The sequence below is a fragment of the Cryptomeria japonica genome, chromosome 1 (assembly GCF_030272615.1).
Source record: "Cryptomeria japonica chromosome 1, Sugi_1.0, whole genome shotgun sequence".
Taxonomy (NCBI): domain Eukaryota; kingdom Viridiplantae; phylum Streptophyta; class Pinopsida; order Cupressales; family Cupressaceae; genus Cryptomeria; species Cryptomeria japonica.
The window spans coordinates 387423972-387451455 of NC_081405.1; positions in this window are offsets into that span (position 1 = coordinate 387423972).

Genomic DNA, 27484 nt, shown 5'->3' on the forward strand with positions numbered 1-27484 from the left:
AGTTTATATGGTCATTTTAATGTATTTTGAGTCATTTTGTGAAGCATTTTAAGACATTTGCTCAAGATGTGTATTTGAGTCCTAATATGGTCTAGGAGGTCACATTGTGAAAATATGCCCATGGAAGGGTAAATAGGATGTAAAATTTTGTTTTGAGTCCATCTAAATGTATTTCAAGTGTACAAGCAAAGACTACGGGTTATATTTATCAAAATGTCAAAATTGTCAATTGTGTCAAAAATGTTGTCAAGCACAAATTGCATTATAAAGTTGTAAACCAAGGATGTAATTGGTCTTGGGTAGTTGTAACTACCATATGGATGTGTGAAGGTTATAAAAACCATCTTTTGGTCGAATCCAAGGGGTGTGTGTAAGATTGGAGGAAGGAAATGAATAACATTTGAAGTTTTTACACACTCCACATTGTTTTCTGGGTATAGCAGTCTGATTATTCACGTTTTTATTTATGAAAAATCATTTGTATCCATTGAAAATATATTGGATATGGTAATGGCATGATTTAAATTTGTTTTACCTTTGTTTTCATTTAATTTCAATCATTTTGAAGCAAGTTATGCAAGATTTGGTGAAAACTGTCAAAAAAACCCTCCAATTGGGGTTTGTCGAGAGTTTCACTAAAATATTTTGATTGCACCATTGGAAATTGTTGTAAATTTGGTGTTTGATATAGGATTAAATTATATTTCAAATTAATTCAGTTTCAATGTGATTGGTTGAGTATTTTATGAGATATTTGATGCCCTAGGCGGATTGGGAATGAAGAACTCTTGTTTTTTTTGTAACAGTCAAAATGGTCTTAGTGCAGAGACCATAACTCTTAGATAAATTGTTGGATTGTTCACAAATTTTAATATGGTTTTATAAAAATATTTTTCTACAGCCTCTCTGAAGTGATCTTCAAAATATGCTCGGGTTGGAAAGTTATTAATAGTTGAGTACGGGTATATCAAACTGTCATTAACTGGGACAACATAATGCATTGTTGGGGTCTTGAATAATGTTTAAAGGGTTATAAATGATATTATGGATTTATATTGGATTGGTTGGTTAATATTAATCTTGTTATATGCCTCAAACATATAAAGGTTGTACATTGATGATTATTTTTGGGTCATTGAGCACCCTAGGATTGGGACTCCATGGTTGATTTGGGGTTCTTGGTTGGTTTTTCATGATGCTCTGCATCAGTTGATGTGAGTTTTGAGTTCACTCAAAATGCATAAACATTCATCTCATGATGAAGTTTATTTAATTGAAAGATAGGAAATCTCAATCCCAAGGCTTGAAACACTTTTTATGACCTTGTGGTTTTACTCAGTTAGCATGCATCTGTTAGACAAATCTAATACCGGGAGAAAACTAAGAGGGGGGGGGGGGTGAATCACTTTTCTAGAAATCACAACTATTGCAAATTAAAACCTTTATACCAGAGCACAAGGAATCCAACACAATGAAAGATAAAACATGAAATCACAACACACACAACACCAATATTTTTGATGTGGAAAACCCGGTAAAGGGAAAAACCACGATGGGAAACTCTACCCACAATCAGATAATACTTTTGTAGAAGTATGTGAATTAATTACAATGGGGATTGCACTTGCAATTAGGCCAACCACCTAGAGCTCACAATTCATCATAAAAGAGAAGTATCATTTACTTGTATTAATATCTATATTAATATATTACTATTCATTTTCATTCTATCCATAGAAAACTAGAATATATACATATATATCGTGCTATTTATCAGCATTGATGTCTATAACAACATCCTTTTTCAATATCATTCCCTGGATTTATTTTTTCAATAATAAAATATTGTTAATTGATATTCTTTGTGAATGAATATGATTCAGTTATTTCATCAACTGGTTTACATGGAACAAATAGATAGAGAGAAAAAAGAAAAAAAGAAAAAATGAAAGATTATGAAAAAACTAATTGAAATGCTTGCAAAGACAAATAGGTGAGTCATTGATACGATGAAGGTATGATCGCTGAGATCCATTTTCATACTTTATGACTTTCCAATACTTCATTTACCAAAATAAAATTCCACAATTCATCATAAAAGAGAAGTATCATTTACTTACAAAAGCATCGGACTACAATCCAAAAAGAATGAGTTGTGAAAGTAGCATCTCCTCATGCTTGATACAGTTCTTGTTAAGCACAAATGTCTACTCTGCAACACAAAAAACATTATGCCGAATGATATATCACTTGTTCGCACATAAACCTTCCTCTCATAATGCAGACATAACCATCAATCCCATATCATACCATTGATCTTAAAATTACATGAATAAGTCACCTATAAATATAGATCATCAACCTTATGATAAGGTTGGCTAAACCCTAAGCCCATAAACCCATAATTACAAAAATTACATCACACGATATCATCAGACCAATATTATGATTTACATTACATAGCATGGACCTCAATAAAATTCCCAAACAATTATATCTACTAGAAATCACGCTAAGACCATTCTCCAACATGTTTCACCAACCGGTAGAAACCCTCAATCCAATAACATAGAATATCTAACTGGATCCAAATAGGACCACCATATCAGCATGCCAACCAATGCGAAGCCACCAAACAATTGGGACACGATCAAGAAACACCTTCAGTACGTTAGAAACCATTTCCATAAGCTGAACCAAAATCACCAAACCATATCATCAAATATCGCTAACCGGTAGAGCTAACCGGTACTAGGAAATACCAATCGAGAACATAAGTGATAGATTTCAGAGCACCAAATCATGAACCAATAGAATATGATAAGCATATAACCATCCTGAATAACTATCCAAAACTAAAACCAAGGATCTGATCATACCCGATCAAAATCATAGCCAAAACCAAGATAAACACCAAGTCTAATCAGGATAGCAGAACCATATCCAACCAGCATACCGTGTTGACATAAATGAGAACACTTAACCAAATCCAACATCTTACCAACAATCTCCCCCTTTGGAATTGATGGCAACACTGAATGTTAAAAACATCCAAGTGCCAAGGAATGCCAACAATCTCTGAAAGACTGATCTAAAATATAATCTCCCCCTAAGATTAACATGAATACCATCTCCTCCAAAGATTAGCTATTTTTCACATGAGCACCATCTCCCCCTTTGACATCAATGACAAAGGACGGATACCAAACCAAAAAGAAAAGTGAACCAAATGGCTGACTACTCCCCCTGAGCAGCAACATCATCTCATCAATCTGGATCAAAAAGTATGGCTGATAAGCTCACTGGATTGAGGCATTCCTACATCTCTAAGTCTATTTCAGAGGGATGGTGACCCCAAATTGATCTTTGGGATATTAAAAAGTATCTTTAGGTAATGGTTTTGTTAGAATATCTGCAAACTATTCCTTAGTAGGAACATAAACCAATTTGACTTCTTTGCTTCAACCTCTTCCTTCAAGAAATTATACCTTATAGAAATGTATTTTAATTTGGAATGAAATACTAGATTCTTTGACATATTAATAGCAATAGTATTATCACAATGAATAAAAATATGCTCATCATAACTTACCCTTATATCTTTCAACATTTGTTTTATCCATAAAATCTAAGTACTGTTAGTTACTTCAACTACATATTCAGCTTTAGCAGTAGATAATGAAGTATGTGATTGTTTCTTGTTAAGCCATGAAACCAATTTATTTCCAAGAAAGAATGCACCACCTGTAGTGCTCTTCTCATCATCCACATCTCCTGCCCAATCAAAGTCTGTATATGCATATAGTACGAAATTATCATCTTTTGGATACCATAACCCATAGTCCATTGTACCTGCTAAATATCTGAATATTCTTTTGACAACAATATCATGAGTTTCTCTATGATCTGACCAAAATCTAGAGGCAATACAAACAACATTCATTATATCAGGTCTAGTCTAAATTAAGTACAACAATCCACCAATCATTTATTTGTATCTACTTGGATTAATTCTAGGAGATTCATCATCCTTTGATAATTTGCAATCAATTATCATAGGAGTACTGACATGTTTGGAGTTCTCAAGTCCAAACTTCTTAAGAAATTCCTTCACATACTTAGTTTGACAAATGAAAATACCTTTAACAGTCTGAGTAATCTTCAAACATAAGAAAAAAATCATCTCACCAATCATAGACTTTTCAAATTCATTCTTCATATCATCAACAAATTTCATGCATAAATTTTCTTCTCCTCCAAAAATGATATCATCCGCAAAGACTTCAATGATCAGTATATCATCATGTTGAAACTTATAATATAAGTTATTGTCAGCATTACCTTTACTAAAACCAAGCTTTGAAATATATTTATCTAATCTAGCATACCATGCTCTAGGGGCTTGTTTCAAACCATATAAAGCATTCTTCAATCTGCAAACCATGTCTTTGTCCTCTGATAAAGAAAATCCATCAGTTTGCTCAATGTAAACTTCCTCTTCAAGATCTTCATTAATAAATGGACATTTTACATCCATATGATATACCTTGTAGTTCTTGTGTCCAACATAGGGAAGAAATAGTCTCACCACTTCAATTCTTACAATCAGAGCATAAGTTTCACCATAATCAACTCCTTCTTCCTGTGAATAACCTTTGCAAACCGGTCTAGCTTTACTTCTCACAACTCGACCTTCCTTATTTAATTTATTCCTGAAAACCCATTTAGTTCCAATAATATTCTTATCTTTAGGTCTAGGAACCAATTCCCAAGTCTTATTCTTTTCTATCTGGTCTAGTTCATCTTCCATTGCTTTCATCAAATTCTCATCTTTACTTGCTTCAATAAAGATGTCATTCAATTTTAGAAATTAAACATACCTCTTTAGCAACTAACCTTCTTCTAGTTATCACACCTTTCCTTTTATCTCCAATGATATGATCTTTATAATGATTCAACTTCACATGCTAGGGTGTTTTCAGAATGTCTTGACTTTTTGATTCTTTATTCCCTTCATCAGTCACTGTGGAATTTTCTAATGTTACCAGAGCAATTGGATCTATGCTCTAAACTAATTCTTGCACTGTCAATTCTAAACTGACAAATTCATCTTCTGGTCCATAGTCATATGATCTGATCTGATTGTTATCCTACTCATCCACCTTTTCATTTATGCTTTGCATTATCCTATTCAATCTTTTGTTATAACATCTATATGCTTTTCTTTTAGTTAAATAACCCAAAAATATAACTTCATCACTTCTAGGATCAAATTTTCCTAATGCATCATCTCTTCTAATGTAGCATTTACTTCCAAAAATTCTAAAATATCTCACAGTAGGAGTATGACCAAACCATAATTCATAAGGAGTCTTACCGGTATCACTTTTTATGTGTACTTTGTTGAAAGTGTATACAACGGTATTGATAGCTTCTCTCCAATATATATTAGAAAATTTGGCTTCCATCATCATTGTCCTTGCAGCATCTAAGAGATTTTTTTTCTTCCTTTCCACTATTCCATTCTATTGTGAAGTTCTATGTGTAGAAAATTGTATTTTGATTCCATGCTTCTCACAACAATTATTGAATTCACTGGATGTAAACGCACTACCTTGATCTGATCTTAAACATTTTATCTCAATCTTGATCTTGTCTCAACCATAACTTTGAAAATTTTGAATTTCTCAAGAGCTTCAAATTTTTCTTTCAAAAATGCAACCCACATCATTCTAGAATAGTCATCAATAAGCAACATAAAATATCTATCACCTTGAAAAATTTTAGTTCTTTCTGATCCACATAGATCAGTATGAATAAGATCAATAATTTCATTAGATCTATCATGTATGCTTCTGAAAGATGTTCTAACTTTCTTACCCATTTGACATTCTCTACATACCGAATTATGAGGTTTAACAATCTTGGACAAATCTTTGACATCTTGTGTTGAACTGATCTTGACTATGCAATCAAAGTTTACATGACACATCCTCTTATGCCATAACCAGCTTTCATCAACCTAAGAAATCAAGCAAGATTTCTCACTGGAGTTCACATGAAAGATGTTTCCTTTGGTCTGAGTTCTAGATGTAATCTCTAATCTACATCTATTGACAATTTTTCATTTTCCATCCTTACACTACAAATGAAATCCTCTATCCACCATCTGACCTACACTCAAAATATTATGATTCAATCCTTCAACATAATAAACATTGCCAGTATTAGTCTTACTATCCAAGGATATTGCTCCTTTACCTTTGATCCTACATGACTTGTTGTCTCCAAATCTAACTAGTCTGCCATCAAATTCTTACAAAGTTAAGAACTTCCTCTTGTCACTGATCATGTGATGTGAGCATCCACTATCTATAACCCATTCATCCTTTTCTTCAATTTTAGCAGCTAAAGCCTTCTCTGACAGGTTCCAGAGAATCATCCTTGATTGCAATAAAGACCCAATCTTTACTGGAGCTTCCATTATTGGATCCACTTATAGGTTCATCATCACCATCATCAGTAATACCAAAAAAAATCATCACCAACATAATAACATGATTTATCCTTATTCCTTCTAAATCTAGGTATGTTCTGATATTCCAGATTAGGCCTATAATTCCTCATAAATCTTTCTTGATTCCTAGCAGCTCTCTCAGGACATCTAGAAGAAAAGTGACAAATCTTATTGCATGAAAAACATTTAAAAGGTACTTTTCCTTCATACTTACTTCTAGTCGGTCCTTTAGGGATTCTTCTAGCAATTAGGGCTTCCAACTCTTCAAGTTCTTTGTATTCTCTCTCGATGTCTTCCAAATATTTAGCATATAACTCCTTCCAATCTATCTTCTCCTCACTGGAGGTGGATGCTTTAGATGCAGTCTGTTTTAGTAGCACTCTGATCTACAAATTCCTCAAGCTCAAAAGCAATCAATTTCCCAAGTAATGTATGTCTGGCAATAGGGGTACTTGACATTGTCTGAAGTTGATTAATGTTGGCATTGTGTTGCCATTGATGTCAACCGGTATAGCATGGCAAACAGTATGGGACATTGATGTGATGTGTATTGTTTTCATTGGTCTATACTAGTAATGGTGTCATTGATGTCAACTAGTATAGCAGGTTACCGGTATAGCTTGTCACCTATAAGGAAGACAATGTCAACCAACATTGTGGTCATTGAAGTTAGTGTTGGCTTGTGTTGAAGACATAAGGACTGGAGACCAGTATGGTATGACTACTGGTAAGTGATGTGGTGGCAATGTATGGTTGCCAACCGGTATGCATGGTGACCGGATGTAGGCTGAGATAATGAAGAAGGATAGACTGCTGGTATGTAGCTGGATGTCTTACTACAGGATTCTCACCAGATAGAGATGTTATCACAGGATGAAGAGAAGATTGATAGAAAGTGTGTTGCCTCAGATAGCAAGAAAGACATATGGAATTCTACCAAGTTATGTGTAGAATATGTATATGTTCACACAAGGAGATCATATATGTGTAATTCTAAAAGCACTGAAAGCAGAATGATTAAAAAGGATACACTCCCACCAGTAAGTGGAGCTTATCCCTCAACATGCATGCAATGCATTATAACTCTCTGAGATGGATTTTTCAAGAAGTTAAAGGTAGGAGATTGGAGGCTCATACTAGATGAACCAGTGAAACACAAAGATGCCTCAGGTGCATGAAATCAAAGATATGCATCGGATTAGCTAGAGTTGGCAAATTGAGCCACCAGGATAGAGAAGGAAGAGTAAAGAAGTGAAGGGTTTGTCACCTTGACAAATCAGTTGAGATTTTGTCTGGGCTAATAAAGATGAAGGTAAAGTTGAGTAGTTACAGACAAAGAGTGCATTAGGAATGCATATGGAGACAGTTGAATATTTATGGCATGGTGTCATCAAGGTGGTTACCAGTGAGTATGCCCATTGTTAAAGCTAACAAAGTGAAAAGTGAAGAGCTCTTATCTAAGGAAGATGATAATACTATGGATTGTCATGTTTGGTGACCGATTAAGGTGTTCCACCAGAAGAACAACAAAGTGCAGGTTTGAAGGTTGACTAGCTAGGGTATAACCGATAGATGAACACCAGTTGTGTGTCGTGGTCGGTGATAGATTGTAAACTAACATGGTGACTAAGTTGAGGTGTATGCCGATGAAGACACCACATGGTGTCCAGGTGTCAATCAAATGGACCATGCATTGTCGGTAAGGTAGTTGGTGACTGGTTGACATTAATGTCGATAGTGGATATCACGGGTCAAGAGAAGAAGGATGCGGCTCAAGATAGATTAGAGGACAGAGATCTAATTCATTGGAATCATGATCGATGTAGTATGTCCAGGTGTTGATCAGGGTAGGTGAAACTAACTGCGTGATTTCTTCATCATGATTGACAAGTGCAAGAGGACAAAGAGGGTGTGTTTGCTAAACATGGCAAACATGTTTTGGACACAATGCGATTGGCGGAGTTGATTGATCTATTGCAGGTGATGAATCTCTGAGAAAATATCTAATTGAATCTAGTACGCCTCATGGTCAAGGAAGGAACCCTAGATGTGTGAAGTTTGAATGTCGATCATGGTGAGAAAACTCATGTATAAGTATGCCCACTAAAGATCAAAGATTTTTTATGCTGCTAGATGATTAGGTGTCTAATAGTGAAGAGAAGAGTGTGAGAGTTCAGTACAGATCCAACTAGTCAGAGAACTCATTAAAGATCATAGAGATTGACTGTTGGAGGTGCAACTGGTGAGAGGGTTTAGCAGAGGCTTAATCGGTAAGGTCAGAGTGACCAATAAACTGCAAAGTGAGTTGCAGTGGTGTATACTGGTGGTGCTAGAACCTGCACCAGTAAGGAAAAATTAGAGAAGGGTTTAATTGGTAAGTTGACAAAGAGTAAAGATCAGAGTGGAGAGAACCAACAGAGTGAATAGTATTGATAATATCAAGAAGTAGTGAATCTGAGTGAGAAAAGAACCGATAGAGATAGATTAGAGGAAGAGCCAAAGAAGGTGAGCAGAGAACTGACAGAGAACTAAATAGAGGTGAATCGGTGAAGAGATATGTGTGAGAGTTACAAATCTCTTTTATAACAAGGCTATTACTATTATATTTGATATATGCTATTATAATCATTGAGTTGGATCTTGGTGCAGGGGTTAGTGCTCCTTGGGTTGGTGCCCTAAATCAGGGGTTGGTGCTCCTTGGGTTGGTGCCCTAAAATCAGGGGTTGGTGCTCCTTGGCTTGGTGCACTAAATATAGTAACCATGTTTATTGTGAGGCTAGCTTGGAGCAGTAGAATCCAATAACATTTCTCATTGAGGTTTTTCCCATGTTGGGTTTTCCTCGTATATCCGGTGTTATGTGATGTTTCGTTTGTGTGTGGCTGCATTTGAGTCATCTCCCTATCTCACTGGTATGTTTACTTTGTGTTCAATCTTCTAACTGATACACACACACCCTTAGGTTTAAACTGGTTAAGTTTGGAAACCACTGATTCACCCTCCCCCCCTCTTAGTGGCATCTTGTGTTCAACAATTGGTATCAAAGCCTAGGTTCCAAGTTGATAAGCTTTCTCTAGCTTGTGTAGATTCTAGTTTTTGTGTGAACACAATATTTTGTTTTGTGTCAACCCCTACTCTGGTGTTTGATGGTTTAAACTATTCTATTTGGAGTTGTAGGATGGAAGTCTACTTTTCCTCCTTAGGGTATGATGTTTGGATGTTGGTTGTAAATGGTCCCTCTAGACCATTTAGTCCCCCCAGTGGTTCTAAAGCAGAAAGAAGAAATGAATGCAATGTTGAAGCCATGAATGCTATACTTAGTGGGCTATCCGGTGGTGTTTCTTCATAGGTGGATAGATGCAAATCGACAAAGAGCTTATGGGATAGACTGAAGAAGGTCTATGGTAATGAGCCTACCACTATAAAACTAGTTTGTGAGAGAAAGAAGAGAATGTGTCAAATGAGTCTTCATATGTAGATAGATCAGTCCATAGAAACAATAATGATGAAGAAGGAACCCACCTCTTCATGGCTCAAGAGATAGAAGGTGAGAGGCACACATCTGGAAGTGATCATGAAGATAAATTCTACCAGCAAGATGTGTTTGGTAGCGATGATGAAGATGAAGAAGAAGATTAAGCAGAGGTAGATCTTGAAGGAGAATTGGTGAGTGCTCTTGATAAACTCAGTAGAGTAAGAAAAGAATATAAGATGTTGAAGAATGTTGTTGTTGTGGAACAAAACTAGTTATTCAAATGTCTTTAAATGTCTGAGGAATGTATCTTAGAGTTCAAGACTCAACTAGAAGACATAAAGGAGTCTAGGTGTAAAGATCTAGCATCAGAGCTAGAGGCCAAAGACAAAGAGTGTCAGAGGATAAAAGATGAAATGGAGAATCTCTAGAAATACCTTGAGAAATGTAAGGATGAGCTCAAGGTGAGGATCTGGTTTGATGGCAGTAGTGATGCCTTGGACAAAATGTTGAAGAAGCAAAAACATTCCAAGGATACCGCAGGATTAGGATGTGGTGTTAGTGAATGCTCCACTAGCAAGAATGTCTCCCACAAGGACATTTAGTTTGTCTCCTCAAATGGAGATAAAAAAGGATAGACCCTCACTATCTAAAATACTCCTAGGAAGAGGGTTGATCTAACTAAAACTGGTGAAGACTTGAGGATGAAGATCGGTGCAACAAGGAGGAAGAATGTTGATCCCAAAGAAAAAGGAAAGATGAGAGAAGATAGCTTCACCAGAAGTAAGAAATTGAGAGGACAACCTAGAAGGCCTCCAACCGGTAGAATACAAAGAAATGTTGCTGCCCACCAGTCAAGACAAGAGTGGAAAAGGAAGGGATCAGATGAATGGACTGCAGTGACTCGACAACTCAAGATAGGTCCCCGGAGAAGTAGAAGTGGAGAATTTAAACCAGTAAGATCACCTCATGTTTGGTAGAATAAATTTGTAAGTTATGAGCCCCCTTTCTCTAGTTATTGCTTTGCATGCAAAGATTATAGCCATATGGAAGATGAATGCAAAATAAGATCTAGGAATAGACAAAATGTTTTTCCTAGAAATAACAATTTAGTATGTCAAAGAGGTAATGGTTCTGGCCATAGATGTCATGACTGTATAAAGAAGAACTTGTAGTCATATGGCAGCTGGTATAACAATTATGCTCAGCTTAGAAGTGGGTATAGAGCATATGAGAATCAAAGAGTTGCATGGAACAAAGGGAGAAATGTTCCTGCAAGATCAAGAGGACCACCGGTTCCAGTTGCTAGCTACAATAGTACATATGACCAGAAGAAGATGGTCAAACTGGTATGATAGAAGGTCCTCCAATCATGTGTTTGGTATGAACACAATTTGTTTCTACAAAAATGCTTCTATTCATGTTGTAGAATCTAATAGTGCAAGGACAAATCAACAGAAGAAGGTAAGACTTCCTCCAAGGACTGAAAATGGGAAGAGGAGTGAGATCAAGTAGGTATGGAGGAAGAAGGAAGCGAATAGAACCATGGACCAGTATTGTGCATTCAATGCATAGGTGATATCTCCTAAGGCTTAAAGGAGATGTAGGACCTTAGGGGAGTTACTTATTGACCGTGTTATTCACCCCCTTAGTGAAAAGGACAAATGGAAGAACAAGTTGTTGTCGGTATAAAGGAAGAAGATGAGATGGCAATGTGTGTAGTTGTTGCTTTGGCTACACATCTACAGATGAGAGATGGATTACTTATGCATATGTCAGTGGATGGTTCATATTGCCATTGGAATTAGATGCACTTGACATGAGAAGACAAAAGTTAGAGGAAATTTCTTTAGTAGAAATGTTGATCTAGTATAGGAAACCGGTATGTGCGGTATGCAACCAATATGGATATTGACCAATATTGCAGGTTATGTAAGTCAATGAGTTCCGAGATCATTGTAGTAACTTTGGTAGCATGGATTGTGGTGATTATGTCTCAATGATGTGGTATGGCATTGTGTTCATATAAGATCATGTCATCAACTATGATAGATGTCATGGAGATGGAAGATCATCAGTTGATCACATATGCACAACTCAATCGGTATATGGTGCAGATTGGAGAACTAGTTTAGGACTTGACAGATAATAATGACCTGAGATCTGTGATTCAGTAGGAGTTCACAACCATATTTTCAGATATGCATCAGATGTACTGGACATGGGGGGATATAAAGTGTCTATGCCTATATTGGTATGATTGAAACTTTGGGATGTGCTCATGGGTCTGTGTTTGTGAAGTATTTCAATGTCTATTCAATTTGTACTTATTGAAATCACAATCAGACCATTGGGAGAGTTGCCTGCAGTAAGGGAGATTTACCTACACAAGAGGAGAACATACATTTGGTATCAAAGAGGATAAATGTGATATCAAATTGGTATCAGTGTCAACTTCAACACATGGTATTAGCAAACTAGGGTCAGAATAACTTTCTGCATATCAAAGTGGAGATGATGCAGTCTGACTAGCAGGAAAGTGGAATTCACTGACATATTTTTTCCTACAATTGGTATCAGACTTGTATATACAATTGGTATTTGGTTTGTATATACATTTGTTTCCTAAGAAATTGATGTCAGTTGGTGTCTAAAATCTCTATCTCAAGTGTTTTTGATTGAGAGGATGCAGATTATGATAGTCAAAGGAGGAGAAGAAATCGGTAGAGAAAGGTGAGGAAAACTTTGTGAGTGCCCTTTGTCATTGGTGTAAAAGGGGGAGAGAGAATTTTTAGTATGTCAGATACTACAAGTGTTGACATCAATGCCAAAGGGGGAGATTGTTGGCACTATTTTGTCATTGATGTCAACCAGTATAGCATGGCAACCGGTATGGGAGATTGATGTGATGTGTATTTTTGTCATTGGTGTATACCGATAATGGTGTCATTGATGTCAACTATTATAGCAGGTTACTAGTATATCTTGTCACTGGTAAGGAAAAGAATGTCAACCAACATTATGGTCATTGACGTCACCATTAAACAAGTCAGTGTTGGCTTGTGTTGAAGACATAAGGACTGGAGACTAGTATGATATGACTATTAGTAAGTGATGTGTTGTTAGTGTATGGTTCCCAACTGGTATGCATGCTAACCGGATACAGGTTGAGCTAATGAAGAAGGACAGACAACTGGTATGCAGTTGGATGTCTTATTGCAAGACTCTCGCCAGATAGAGATACCATCACATGATGAAGAGAAGACTGACAGAAAGTGTGTTGCCTCAGATAGAAAGAAAGGCATTTGGAAGTCTATTGGGTTATGTGTAGAAGATGTATCTGCCCACACAAGGAGGTCATATCTATACAATGTCAGAAGCAGAATGAATGACAAGGATCTACTCCCACCGGTAAGTGGAACTTATCCCCAAACATGCATGGAATTCATTATAACTCTCTAGGATAGGTTTGTCAAGAAGTTAAATGCAAGAGATTGAAGGCTCACACCGCATGAACCAGTGAAACACAGAGATGCCTTAAGTACATGAAATCAAAGATATACACTAGATCAGCTAGAGTTGGCAAGTTGAGCAATCGAGATAGACAAGGAAGAGTAAAGAAGTGATGGGTTTGTCACTTTGACAAACCGGTTGAGATTTTTTCTGGGCTGATGAAGATGAAGGTAAAGTTGAGTAGCTACAGAATGAGAGTTTATCTGGAATATAGATGGAGACAGTTGATGGTAAATGACATGGTGTCCTCAAGGTGGTGATCGGTAAGTATGTCCACCGATAAAGCTGACAAAGTGACAAGTGAAGATCTATTGTCTGATGAAGATAATAATATTGTGGATTGGCATGTCTGGTGACTGGTTAAGGTGTTCCACCAAAAGAACAACAAAGTGCAGGTTTGAAGGTTGACCGGTAGATGAACACCAATTGTGACTTGTGGTCAGTGACAGTCTAAACTGATATGGTGACTGAGATGAGGTGCATGCCAATAGAGACACCACGTGGTGTCCAGGTGTCAATCATGTTAGTCTCAAATTTTGATTCTCTCCTTTCCTCCATGTAAGAATATTTGATAACTTTGTTTGCATATGAAGAGGGCACCAAGAAAATAGAATTCCAGAATAACATATAACAAGGTTCTCAACAAAACCTTCTACACTTAGAACTTATCCAAAGCTTAGGTGGGTATACCCGTTGTGAAAACTTCCACACTTTTAAATTGAGATCCACAGAAAACCAATGCTAAAAACCTATGGATTTCATCACCTCAATGGAACTGAAACATTAAAAGAAAAACTTGTGTTTATTTTCAGTATTGATCCTCAAGAAAAATAGAAATAATTCCATAACAAGTATCAGTGCCTTATCCAGGCCACAGAGTCACCTAAATCAAGCAAAAGTTTTCAAAACTGAACATTCTCATACATTTCATCATCTCGACTTTCATCAACCCCATACATGCCTAACATATACATAGGTTTTGTCCCATTTAACTAAAACAGTTCATCAGATTCAAAGCAACAAATAGTTAATCTACTGACACAAATATTTCATGCACATTTAATCCCTCTCCTGAAGAGAAAACCTCAAAATATATCTATAAGATTGCCTTACAATCCATGCTCATTTGAATAACCCTAAATTATCCAAATGAAACCAGAAAACTAATGAATGCACACCATAAGACATAATATTTAGGCCTGAAACTTCGATCTATATATTCATATTCATTCTTGAAAATGTTACATAATTCACAGTAATCTCTTAGAGAACTAGAAAAAACCTAGATATATTTCAACATAGTTTCTTTACAAATTCTTGTGATCCCTTTTTCTTAAGTCCTGGTATCCATTTATAACAATATGGATGCATACAAGCTTCAAACATTTGTAAAAATAGTTTGTTACAACCACAATTTCTTTCAACAAGAAGCTAAACGTCACTTTCAATCCCAGTGGCCTTTTCAGTTTGTTGCTCCACTGCAGTATCTTCTAACTTTTCTAGGACTTCCTCGCACCACATACTTTTTGGTCCACTCGTGGAACATGTCATCAGCAGGCCATGAGAAGCTAACAATCTTTTCTTTCAACTTAACTAACCTTTTCCAAGAATATCTCACTTTCTTAACCTTTGATTCCATGAAACCGTAATGTTATTTTATCTTTTCTATTTCCTCAACTATCTTGACAAACAGAGATGTGTCATTTGTATTGATGATTTTATTCACCCTTAGAGACAAGTTAGCTCCTAATTCATCAAGCCATAATTGTTTGTCCTTCAACTGATCTAGACTAACAAAACCCCCAGGAAACAATTCAAATTTATGCATAGTATATTCCTTCTTGTACAAATTGGCTTTTCTCTCTACACTAGCTCTTCCTTCTGATATCCTGGTCGTGCTTTTTGCTAGCTCACTTGTGGATTTAATAGTGGCATCAGATGTTGCCTCATCATAAGATGCACACATAAGTTATAAATCCACTTCCCTAGGCATCCACTTCTCTAAAATTGGCTCCAAAGTAGCCTTGTCTTCATTCAACTCACTCAAAATATCCAAAATTCTCTTCATGTTAGTGTACACAATGGGGGCTTCTACTGTATCAGCAAAACTCAAAATTGTGGCCTTTACCTTTTCTTCATATTTATTTGCAAACAGGGCTTGAGCCTGTTTTAACTTTTCCAATTCATGTTGAATAGCCTCAGCTGGTTGAAAACCAAAGGTCATGGGAGAAGGGGGAAATTCAACAATAGGACTGGTGGGTGGAGGTCTTGTGAAGATGCAATCATCAGAGTAGAGAATTCACCTCCTTGGTATTGTCCTACCAATTGACTCCGTAGTCTAGCAATAATACTATCCTTGTTGGCTACCTCCTTTTTGGCTACCTCCTTTTTGGCTTCATTATAAGCCTTTAGAATTGTTTCTAGTTTCACTTGGAGATCAACTCTCTCCTTTGCTTCTTTCTTAGCCACTGCCACACTGAACTTTGCAGTTTCTAGAACTGTGCTGGTAGCTTCCACCACCCCTATATCCTGGACTCTCTTCACTATCATACCTCCTAGAAAACTAGATTCTGAAGTGTCCTTCCTTCTTCTACTCTCGTCCCTCTTTAAGGACCACATGACCAAAGCAACATTGTCCTTGTTGAATATCACTCATTCCACAGGCTTGGTTTCTTTTCTGACTATTTCAAGTACCAAAGCTTCTGCTATATCCCATTCAGGGAGGATTAGAACACCAGCCTTTGACGCCATTTCCCTTCCTACTTCAGGAGTGATGGCTTTAAATTCTTCCATCATTTCTTGATTCACCTCCTCTTCTACTGAAGTTGCATCTTTGTGAGGTTGCTCACTCTTCCTCTTTTCACACCTTGCCTTGACTTTCTCTATGTTTCACTTCCAAACAAATTGCATGAAGGCCCCTATTGTGGCAAAATTACTATCAGCTAGGAACTCCTCACTAGCTTGCTTGACAACAAGATCTAATTGTTTGCCTTTGAACTCATCTATAGTTAAGTTCATCTCAGCATTTGGTGGCTCTTCTGGCATCCCTTCTTTTGTTTCCTCATATGTGTAGGCAATCTCCCTGAGACTCCCTAACTGAAACAATTGTTCAGCCACTATCTGTTCATCTCCTATATGGATAGGGGATTGGGATGGATAATACAAAGGTTCACCTATTTGCATTTATTTCCCCACCCTTTTCCTCTTACGGGAGTCTTGGATGTCAATGACATCTTCTATTGCTCTCTTCCCTCTTGAAGTAGAGGGCTCACCTGTTATTGGCATCAACACACTATATTTTGGCTTCTTATGCATTACATAATTACCTGGAGGGATGGCCTTATCAAAGGAAGGCTTACTTAGCACCAACCTAGCCTTGTCAAGATTATCTCTTATTATAGCTTCCCTCTTTTCCTTCAAAGTTTAAATTAGGTCTTTAAAATAAAGAATTAAGAATTTAATCTTTTCCTCAAAGGGATTAAAGCTAGAAAGAGGGTCATAACTACCATCAAATTGATGAATAAAATCAAGAGCCTTTTTGTATGCCACCCAATTTTCTTTCCTCAATTCCTGATCATCCAAATTGAATTCATTTCTAATCAGATCCTCAGGGAAATGGAATTGGTGTGGCCTACCTTTACATATCGCTCTCTTTCTGAACATGCCATTGAAAAAATCCTCAAGGTCAACAAACTTGGATAGTGCAGTAGACAACCTATATGGTTGAAATAAGTCATCAAAGTGTTTCCAACCACCCTTGGTGATTACAAATTGATGAGCCACGATGACAGTTGGGAAAATGGTCACTTTTCCTCTATTTATTAGCTCTGCCTCTTGAACACCCCCAATTTTCCTTAGGACCTCTTCAATTCCTATCTTCAATGGGACTTGATAGGGCAATAAATATGGAGTGCCTCTAAAACCATAAACTCTGAAAACTGTAGAGACAGGGTATAAGTATATGTCACCCCAATTGTGCACAATCTTGATACCTTCAGCAAATTCCTTAGGCCTAAGGAATTCTATAAGACCTTTGGGGATCCTAGGGTTCTCTGAGCATAAGAGAATCCTAATCTTAGATGCAAAGCATCTGTCAAACTTTAGGTAGTTGGCATCCTCTCTATCCCAGGACAAAATAGTGCTCCACAATTATACAGGCATCTGTTCACCATCCTTTTCCTTAACTAGATCCATTTCACTAGCAAAGTAATCAACACCTTTAAATAAGAACATATACATGAGAAAGGGAGTACCATCCAAAAGGTTTGTCTACCTTACCATTTTTTATCCCTATCAGTCCTGCATGGATTGCATTAGTACCCCTACTCATTTGAACTCATTAGACTAATACTTTATCATTGTTTGTTTTCAGTGGATACATTACCATGATGTGTTATTTAGATTTTTATGAAAATTTCAGGTTTCATACCCGGGGTTTGATAATTTGAGTAATTTATTAGTTTATCATATGTGTGTGTGTGTGTGTGTGTGTGTGTGTGTGTGTGTGTGTGTGTGTGTGTGTGTGTGTGTGTGTGTGTGTGTGTGTGTGTGTGTATGTATTTATGTATATATTTATATATAAGTAGTTTTTTTTATGGGTGTTATATTATTTTAGTATGATTTTAATACTGAGAAAATTAATTTATAAGTTGATATATATATAATCAATTTATAGTATGGGTGTTATCATAAAATTTTATAATTTTTAGATTTTATATGTATGTTGGGAAATACATTAGGAGATTAATTTTTATGTGATTTTATTTGACTTATTGGACAAATGACAAAATTGATTTATTTAATATAGTTGTAATTTTTATTGTCTAGAAAATCTTTAAGTGCAAGTTATTTATGCTATTGGCTATTTTAAGAAAAGATTGCCTGTATTAGGATTTTGTGCAAATGATGTTTTTGGCCAAGCATAATTTCAATGCAATTCCAGTTGAGTTGTCATTGTGTCCTATGTTGTTCTATCTCCTTGGTCAGGTGTTGTTGTATAACCTTATTGATGTGAGCCATTGTGTGTGTTTGTCCAAATGGTCAATATTGGGTTAGTGATTGTGTATCCTTCACCTGTGCTTTGTCAGGATTAGTTATGGTTGTTTGTTTCACCATAGAGTAATCATAGAGAGACCTTTCCTGATAGTGTCCTATGAGAGAGAGTAGCTTTCAAGTAGGGGTCATGTCCAAAGTAGATGACAGGATAACCCGTCGAAAGTCAGTTAAAAAGTGATAACCTAATAATTTATTAGGGGGTGGGTAGAATAAATATTAATTAAGATAATGTACCTCATGCATAGGTGAGTGCTAGTGCAGGGCTCATAATGTAGCGAGAAGGCCTGGAATGGCAAACTTACCACCTTGTCTTCATGAAAGGATTGGTAGGGTCTGCATGAGATTTAGTTGGAACTGGAGGCTCGGGAGAGGTTACCAGGATAACCCAAGATGGGAGTCGGGACCTATGGAGGTTGTACCATGGTATCCATCTTAAGCTATGCGATGACACTCTCTCCTTAGAGTCACTAGTGTTTTGTGAGTTGAGTTACATGGATGTTTGCAAAGTCTTGTAGTTCTTTCGTACTTGTCTTACTTTGCTTGCTTGAGGGTTTTCTACTATCTCCTAACATGGTGGGGTGGTTCCATTTCGGGATCACATGGTCGGGTGGTAGTGCCACTTCTCATCAAATGTTCTAGATTGTATCTTCAAGCAAGGAAAGGCTTCGTTGGTTTTTCTTGGTTCGTGGTTCATGTACTAGCTCTTGTTCGAGATCATTGTTCAGTTGAGACCTTATGGTCATTGTATCAAAATTTTATGTAACCTTGATATTGTAGCTTTGTAATCTGTGGCATTATTGGAAGCTATGTATTTATGGATATTATAATAGTATGTCAGTGGAATGTATGTTATTTCAATTGCTTTTATCTTATGTTAAAATGTTTTATGGAAATTGGATACATTGGAGTACTTTCATTTCTTCATTATAGAATTTAGATGTATGTGTAGTTTTAAACTTAAAGCATTTAATTTATCTAATTAAATGGACAATTGGATTAACTGTTGTGTTAATATAATCTATGAGTTAATCTTTGTTGGTAACCCTAAGGAAATCATACATTAGACTTTCGTTGTGTTATTAAACATGCAATGGTTATAGTTAGTGCACTTAGTCTTAAAAAAAATTTTATTTCACCCTTTAGTTGCCTAGTTGTGTTGTTTTCCTTTAGGGTTCCTGTCGGGGCATTAAATTTCGTATCAGAGCCCAAGTTTCAACACTGGGTACTCTGGGTTTGTAGTGTGCCTTTTAGTTGACCATCTTTCTTAGGTCATAATGTTTGTATCTCTCTTGTCTTATCCTTGCTATAGATCTGAACTGTTCTCTCTTTTATCGTAACAGGTCATGGCTATCAAAGCTAGAGGAGGTGGTCGTATGGGTGGTCGTAAAGGAGGCAGAGGTGGAGGATGGGGCCGTGGTTCTGACCATCATAGCCCTTCACCACCATCCACTCATGTGAGTGTTGAGTCAGAACAGTCGGTTCATCAGGAGCAGGAACAATCTATGCATCAAAATTCTCAGCATGTAGGAGAGAAGGTTCCCGAAAGGGAAGAGCTGAGATAGATGTTTCAAGAGGTTTTGGCAAGGTTAGGCCAAAGGCCTAAGTTTGAGCAGCCTATTCATTCTTAGGTTGAGGAGTTGCTTCAGTAGGTTCCAGAGGAGAGAGAGAGGGAGTGATCACCCAAGAGGAGGGAGATTCCAGCTGTTCGAGATCCACCTTCCTTGGGTCACATAAAGGACTTGATGAGGTCCAATCCTCCTTACTTTGATGGTATGGGTACTGGTCTTGAGGCAAAGACCTAGCTCATTGGTTTGGACCGGTTTTTCGCTATGTTTCCATATAGTAGCAACACCAAGGCGAGATGTGCTATTATGTGTCTCAATAATTTTGCTTCAATATGGTGGAGATTAGAGGAGGAGAAGATCGGTGTATGCATTAACACCGTTATATGGGAGCTATTTCTGGAGAGATTTAGGGCATGATTTCTCTCACCCTAGTGGAGGCAGACTCAAGCAGATGAGTTCTACACCTTGCATCAGTATGGGATGACAGTAGACCAGTATGAGCACAGGTTCTATGAGCTCAAATAGTATGCCAAAATTGGTAATGATGAAGCTATGCATGTACAACACTTCTTGAGGGGGTTGAATGACCATATTAGTGGAGGAGTGAGGGTGTTTGAGCCACCTTTAGTTGAGATAGTTGTGGCGAAAGCCAGATTGGTTGAGCTGAACCTTAGCCATGCACTTGGTGGTTAGATGAGTCTGTAGATAGGGAGTGCACCTTCTAGTGGGAATAGAGCTCGTGGGAATTAATCCCAGTCAGCTACACCATTTAGGACTCCTCAGGCACCCGCTAAGGGTGGACAACAGCAGCAATAGTTGAAACTAAAATAGTTCCAGGGCCAGAAGAGTGGCAATTCTTAGTTTAAGAAGAACTTGAATTGGTAGAGGGGCAGACAAGGCCCTATAGGGAAGACCTGGCAGAGTGCATCTCACACCCCTAGCCAGGGTAGTTTCCAGCAATCTAGTGGACCGACAGGTAATAGAGGACCTTTCTTGTGGGCAATTTGGTCACAGAGCTACACAGTGCCCTCGACATTTCCACAACACTGGTAGTTAGAGGCCAGCAGCATCAGAGCCTACAGTGGGAGATGTAGGGAGATCCCATAGAGTGTTTGCAGTGGTAGATGACTACCAAGCTGATCATCAGGGTACAGTCATTGAGGCAGCATGTATGTTGCATGGAATCCCTATCTTTGTACTTTTTGATTCTGGAGCTTCATATTCTTTTATTTCTTCATCCATTATGGAGCAGTGCAGACTTACATCTACTAAGAAGGCGGATAGGTGGCAAGTAGAGTTGGCTACAAGTGTCCATGTTTCTGTAGATGCCTTTGTTCCTAGTTGTGAGTTGAACCTAGGAACCATAGTTACTTCAGTTGACCTTAGAGTTATTCCTTTGGTTTCTTATGGAGTTGTATTGGGGATTGATTGGCTATTGTCTCACAGTGCTCATGTAGATTTTTGCAAGAAGATAGTGGAGTGCTTAGATGACCTTGGCAGAGAAGTGGAGATTGTGGGAGTTCAGAGGTTGATATCCTTGTGTATGATCTCGCTATGCAACTTAAGCGGTGTATGCATAGAGGATGTTAGATTTTTGCAGTTACTCTTGAGAAATTGGATGAGTCAGAGAGTCGAGAAATCACTCTTGATAGTTACCCTATTCTTAGAGAGTATGCTGATGTGTTTCCATTGGATATTCCTGGTATGCCTCCAAAGCGAGACATAGACTTTCGTGTCGATTTGGTTCCTGGTGCAGAACCTATTTCGAGAGCTCCATATCAGATGACTACTTGGGAGTTGAGTGAGTTGAAATTGTAGATAGAAGAATTGTTGGCCAAGGGATTCATTCATCCTAGTGTTTCCCCTTGGGGTGTGCCTATTATCTTCATTAAGAAGAAAGATGGTTCTCTTCGGTTATGCATTGATTACCGACAGCTGAATAAGGTAACCATCTAAAATAGATATCCATTGCCTCGTATAGATGACCTTTTTGATTAGGTTAAGGGAGCCAAGGTTTTCTCTAAGATTGATTTGAAGTCTGGATACCATCATTTGTGCATTCAAGATGCAGACATTCATAAGATAGCATTTCGTACTTGTTATGGTCACTATGAGTTCACAGTGGTGTCATTCAGGTTGACGAACATGCCTTCAATTTTAATGAGCTTAATGAATGGGGTTTTTCACACCTACCTTGATTGTTTTGTTATTATATTCTTGGATGAAATTTTGATTCATTCTAGATCTATGGAGGAGCATGAGGGTCACTTATGTCAGGTACTACAGTGCTTGAGGGAGAATCAGCTATATGCCAATTTGGCAAAGTGTGACTTCTTCCAGACTGAGGTGAATTATCTTGGTCATGTGGTTTTGGGAGAAGGTATATCTGTGGATCCTTCAAAGATCCAAGCCATTATTGATTGGCCAGTGCCGACCAACATTTCAAAAGTTAGGAGTTTTATGGGTTTGGCTGGATATTATCATCGCTTTGTTGAAGGCTTTTCCCAGATAGGACACACGATAACTTCTCTTCAGAGAAAGGGGAAGAAGTTTGTTTGGTCATAACAGTGTGAGGTAGCTTTTAGGACCTTGAAGGAACTCCTTGTCAATGCTCTGATTTTGGCAGTTCCTGATCCATCTAGAGATTTTATGGTATGCACAGATACCTCTTTGGAAGGTATAGGTGCAGTGCTTATGCAAGATGAATGTGTGGTTGCTTATGAGTCTCGCAAACTCAAGAACCACAAGTTGAACTATCCAGTTCATGATTTAGAGTTGGCAGTTGTAGTTCATGCTTTGGTTAGATGGTGGCATTTCCTATTAGGGCGTCAGTTTGAGCTGCGTAGTGATCATCATAGTCTAGAGTATATATTCACACAGCCAAACTTGAATGCTCGACAGTGGAGATGGATGGAATTCTTCTGTGAGTATGATTTTGAGGTTCGTTATATTCAAGGGAAAGAGAACATAGTGGCAGATGCTTTGAGTCGTAGGCAGCATGAAGTTTCAGCATTGTCCCTTGGAGTAGACTTGAGAGAGAGGATTCTTGGAGTTCTTCCTCAGGATAATTGGTATCAGGATGTTAGAGCAGTGATAGAGTCCGAAAGGCCTTTAGAGGGTAGTTTTTCTGAATATAACCTTGAGGCAGATGGACTTCTTTGTCACCATGGACATATCTATGTACCTCCTTTGGAGGGTCTTCATGTTTTAATCATGACTGAGGCCCATCGTGCACCTTATTCAGCACATCCAAGTGTCAAAAAGATGCACGCAGATCTTAGACAAATTTATCATTGGGCTGGTATGAAACATGACATTGCTGATTTTGTGTCGAAGTGTTTAGAGTGTCAGCGAGTGAAGGCAGAGCATTAGCACCCATCAGGGCTTTTATAGCCTAATTTGGTACCGGATTGGAAATGGGATATCATTTCTATGGATTTCATTCTTGGATTGCATGTCTCTTCACATCATCATGATGCTATCATGGTTATTGTTGACAGATTGACTAAGTTTGCTCATTTTGTTCCTATTCGAGCTTCCTATACGGCAGTAGTGGTGGCACAAGTCTTCTTGGAAGATGTAGTGAGATTACATGGGATTCCGAGGCAGATCATATCTGATAGAGATCCTATCTTTACTTTAGCATTGTGTACCTCACTCCAGCATGCTTTGGGGACTCAATTGAACTTTAGTTCAGCTTATCATCTAGAGACAGACGATCAGATAGAGTGAGTGAATCAAGTGTTAGAGGACATACTTCACATGTATGTGATGGACCAGCAGTCACACTGGGAGGACTATATCTATCTAGTGGAGTTTTCTTATAACAATGGATATCATAGCTCCATAGGTATGTCCCCCTTTCAGGCATTGTACGATCATCCTTGCCGCACTCCTTTGAGTTGGGATCGGTTAGAGGATAGGGTGCTTTTAGGATCGGATATTCTTCGAGAGATGGAGCAGCAGGTAGATAGGATTTGTGAGAATTTAGTAGTGGCACAAGATAGATAGAAGAAGTATGCAGATGCTCATAAGGTAGATCATCAGTTTTCTGTTGATGACCGTGTGTTCTTGAGAGTGCGTCCGTGGAAGAGTCCGATCCATTATGGAAAGGGTTCTAAGTTGGCGCCTCAATTTGTTGGACCTTTTGAGATCCTTGAGAGGATAGGACTTGTTTCCTACCATCTTGCCTTGCCATCGAGTCTATCCCGCATCCATGATGTCTTTCATGTTTCAGTTCTTCGACCTTATCATCTAGATGTTACGCATGTTCTTGATTGGAACTCTTTGCATGTCGAGGACGGGCAGCTTTCCATGGAGCCCATGCACATTCTTCAGCGTCGGGATTTGACCCTCAGGGGTCGAACCATCGACCAGGTAAGGGTCCTATGGGACCCAAATGATGAGACCTCGGCGACTTGGGAGGATGCAGCAAAGATGAGAGAGTTGTATTCTTATTTGTTTTAGGCTTCTAGGAGTAAGCCTAGTTTTGGGGGGAGAATGTAGTACCCCTACTCGTTTGAACTCGTTAGACTCATATTTTATTATTGTTTGTTTTCAGTGGATACATTACCATGATGTGTTATTCATATTTTTATGACAATTTCGGGTTTTGTGCCCAGGGTTGGATAATTTGAGTAATTTAATAGTTTATCATATATAATATATGTATATAAATATATATATATATATACATATATATATATGTATTTATGTATATGTTTATATATAAGTAGTTTTTTTATGGGTGTTATATTATTTTAGTATGATTTTAATACTAAGAAAATTAATTTATGAGTTGATATATATAATCAATTTATAGTATGGGTGTTTTCATAAAAGTTTATAATTTTTAGATTTTATATGTATGTTGGGAAATACATTAGGAGATTAATTTTTATGTGATTTTATTTGACTTATTGGACAAATGACAAAATTGATTTATTTAATATAGTTGTAATTTTTATTGTTTGAAAAATCTTTAATTGCAAGTTATTTATGCTATTGGTTGTTTTAAGAAAAGATTGCCTGTATTAGGATTTTCTGTAAATGATGTTTTTGGTCAAGCTTAATTTCATTGCAGTTCTGGTTGAGTTGTCATTATGTCCTATGTTGTTATATCTCCTTGATCAGGTGTTGTTGTATAACCTTATTGATGTGAGCCATTGTGTGTGTTTGTCCAAATGGTCAATCTTGGGTTAGTGATTGTGTATCCTTCACTTGTGCTTTGTTAGGATTAGTTATGGTTGTTTGTTTCACCATAGATTTCTCATAGAGAGACCTTTCTTGTTAGTGTCTTATGAGAGAGAGTGGCTTTCGAGCAGGGGCCATGTTCGAAGTGGATGATAGGATAACTTGCTGAAAGTTAGTTAAAAAGTGATAACCTAATAATTTATTAGGGGGTGGATAGAATAAATATTAATTAAGATAATGTACCTTGTGCATAGGTGAGTGCTAGTACAGGCTCATAATGTAGCGAGAAGGCCTGGAATGGAAAACTTACCACCTTGTCTTCATGAAAGGATTGGTAGGGTCCGCATGAGACTTAGTTGGAACCGGAGGCTCAGGAGAGGTTACCATGATAACCCAGGATGGGGGCCGGGACCTATGGAGGTTGTACCATGGTATCCATCTTAAGCTATGCGATGACACTCTCTCCTTAGAGTCACTAGTGTTTTGTGAGTTGAGTCACATGGATGTTTGCGCAATCTTGTAGTTCTTTCATACTTGTCTGACTTTGCTTACTTAGGTTACCTGGATAACTCAGGATGGGGGCCGGGACCTATGGAGGTTGTACCATGGTATCCATCTTAAGTTATGCGATGACACTCTCTCCTTAGAGTCACTAGTGTTTTGTGAATTGAGTCACATGGATGTTTACGCAATCTTGTAGTTCTTTCGTACTTGTCTTACTTTGCTTTCTTGAGGGTTTTCTACTATCTCCTAGCATGGTGGGGTGGTTCCATTTCGGGATCACATGGTTGGGTGGTAGTGCCACTTCCCATCGGATGTTCTAGATTGTATCTTCAGGTGAGGAAAGGCTTCGCTGGTGTTTCTTGGTTCGTGGTTCATGTACCAGCTCTTGTTAGAGATCATTGTTCAATTAAGACCTTGTGGTCATTGTATCAAACTTTTATGTAACCTTGATATTGTAACTTTGTAATTTGTGGTATTATTGGAAGCCATGTATTTATGGATATTGTAATAGCATGTCAGTGGAATGTATGTTATTTCGATTTCTTTGATCTTATGTTAAAATGTTTTATGGAAATTGGATACATTGGAGTACTTTCATTTCTTCATTATGGAATTTAGATGTATGTGTAGTTTTAAACTTAAGCATTTAATTTATCTAATTAAATAGACAATTGGATTAACTGTGGTGTTAATATAATCTATGAATTAATCTTCGTTGGTAACCCTTAGGAAATCATACGTTAGACTTCTAGTGTGTTATTAAGCATGCAATGGTTATAGTTAGTGCACTTAGTCTTAAAAAAAATTAATTATTTCACCCTTTAGTTGCCTAGTTGTGTTATTTTCCTTTAGGGTTCCTAGTGGGGGCATTACAGATTGTGTCAGTGAGATAAGGTGCATAATCAAATGTTACTACCAGAGAGGGGTTCAGAATTTGTGCTATCATTAGCATATAATGGGTTGGCATAGTGGTTTCAACATCTTTCCCAAAAATCTGACAGAGTGACCAATACATCCCTTTAGCCCTCAGGGTAAACAAATTCAGAGAGAAGGGTTCCATGGTACTAGGGCCTACAATAGTTAGTCCTCCTATTTTGACAAAAAACTCCTTCAAAGGACCACTCCTAAGGTGATCTCTCTACACATTGTAGACTTGGGCCAATGTTTCAAAATTGATAGGCTCTTAAGTAATTTGATACCTCACTGAGCTTAAACACCTTCCTAAATTCATCATCATTGATTTCAATTAGGGCTCTTCCATTCAAATTTTTGATACACTTAGCCACAAGGTCATAATTGTGTGCAATCTGGGTTAACAAGTCTACATCCATGAAAACCCCAGGGACTATGAGTTTTCCCAGGTCTAGTTCCCATACATTTTTCATCGGAGCAAAGGCATATCTTTGACTAAAACCCACCTTAAAAGTCCTAGACCTGATATCCCTATCTATGGATCCCTCAACTAGTTGCCTTTGTCATACAAACCATCTCCAATTCTTAGTCTGGGGGCTTTAGGTACCAATTCTTTAATTTTGGCCGCAGTATTTGTGGACATGGTCAGTTGTTCCAAGAAATCATCACATATGTTTCTATCCTAATAATTCACCTTCCCTATGAAATCCCTTCTTGGTGCCATCCTAGAATCACAGTTATATTAATTAAAATTT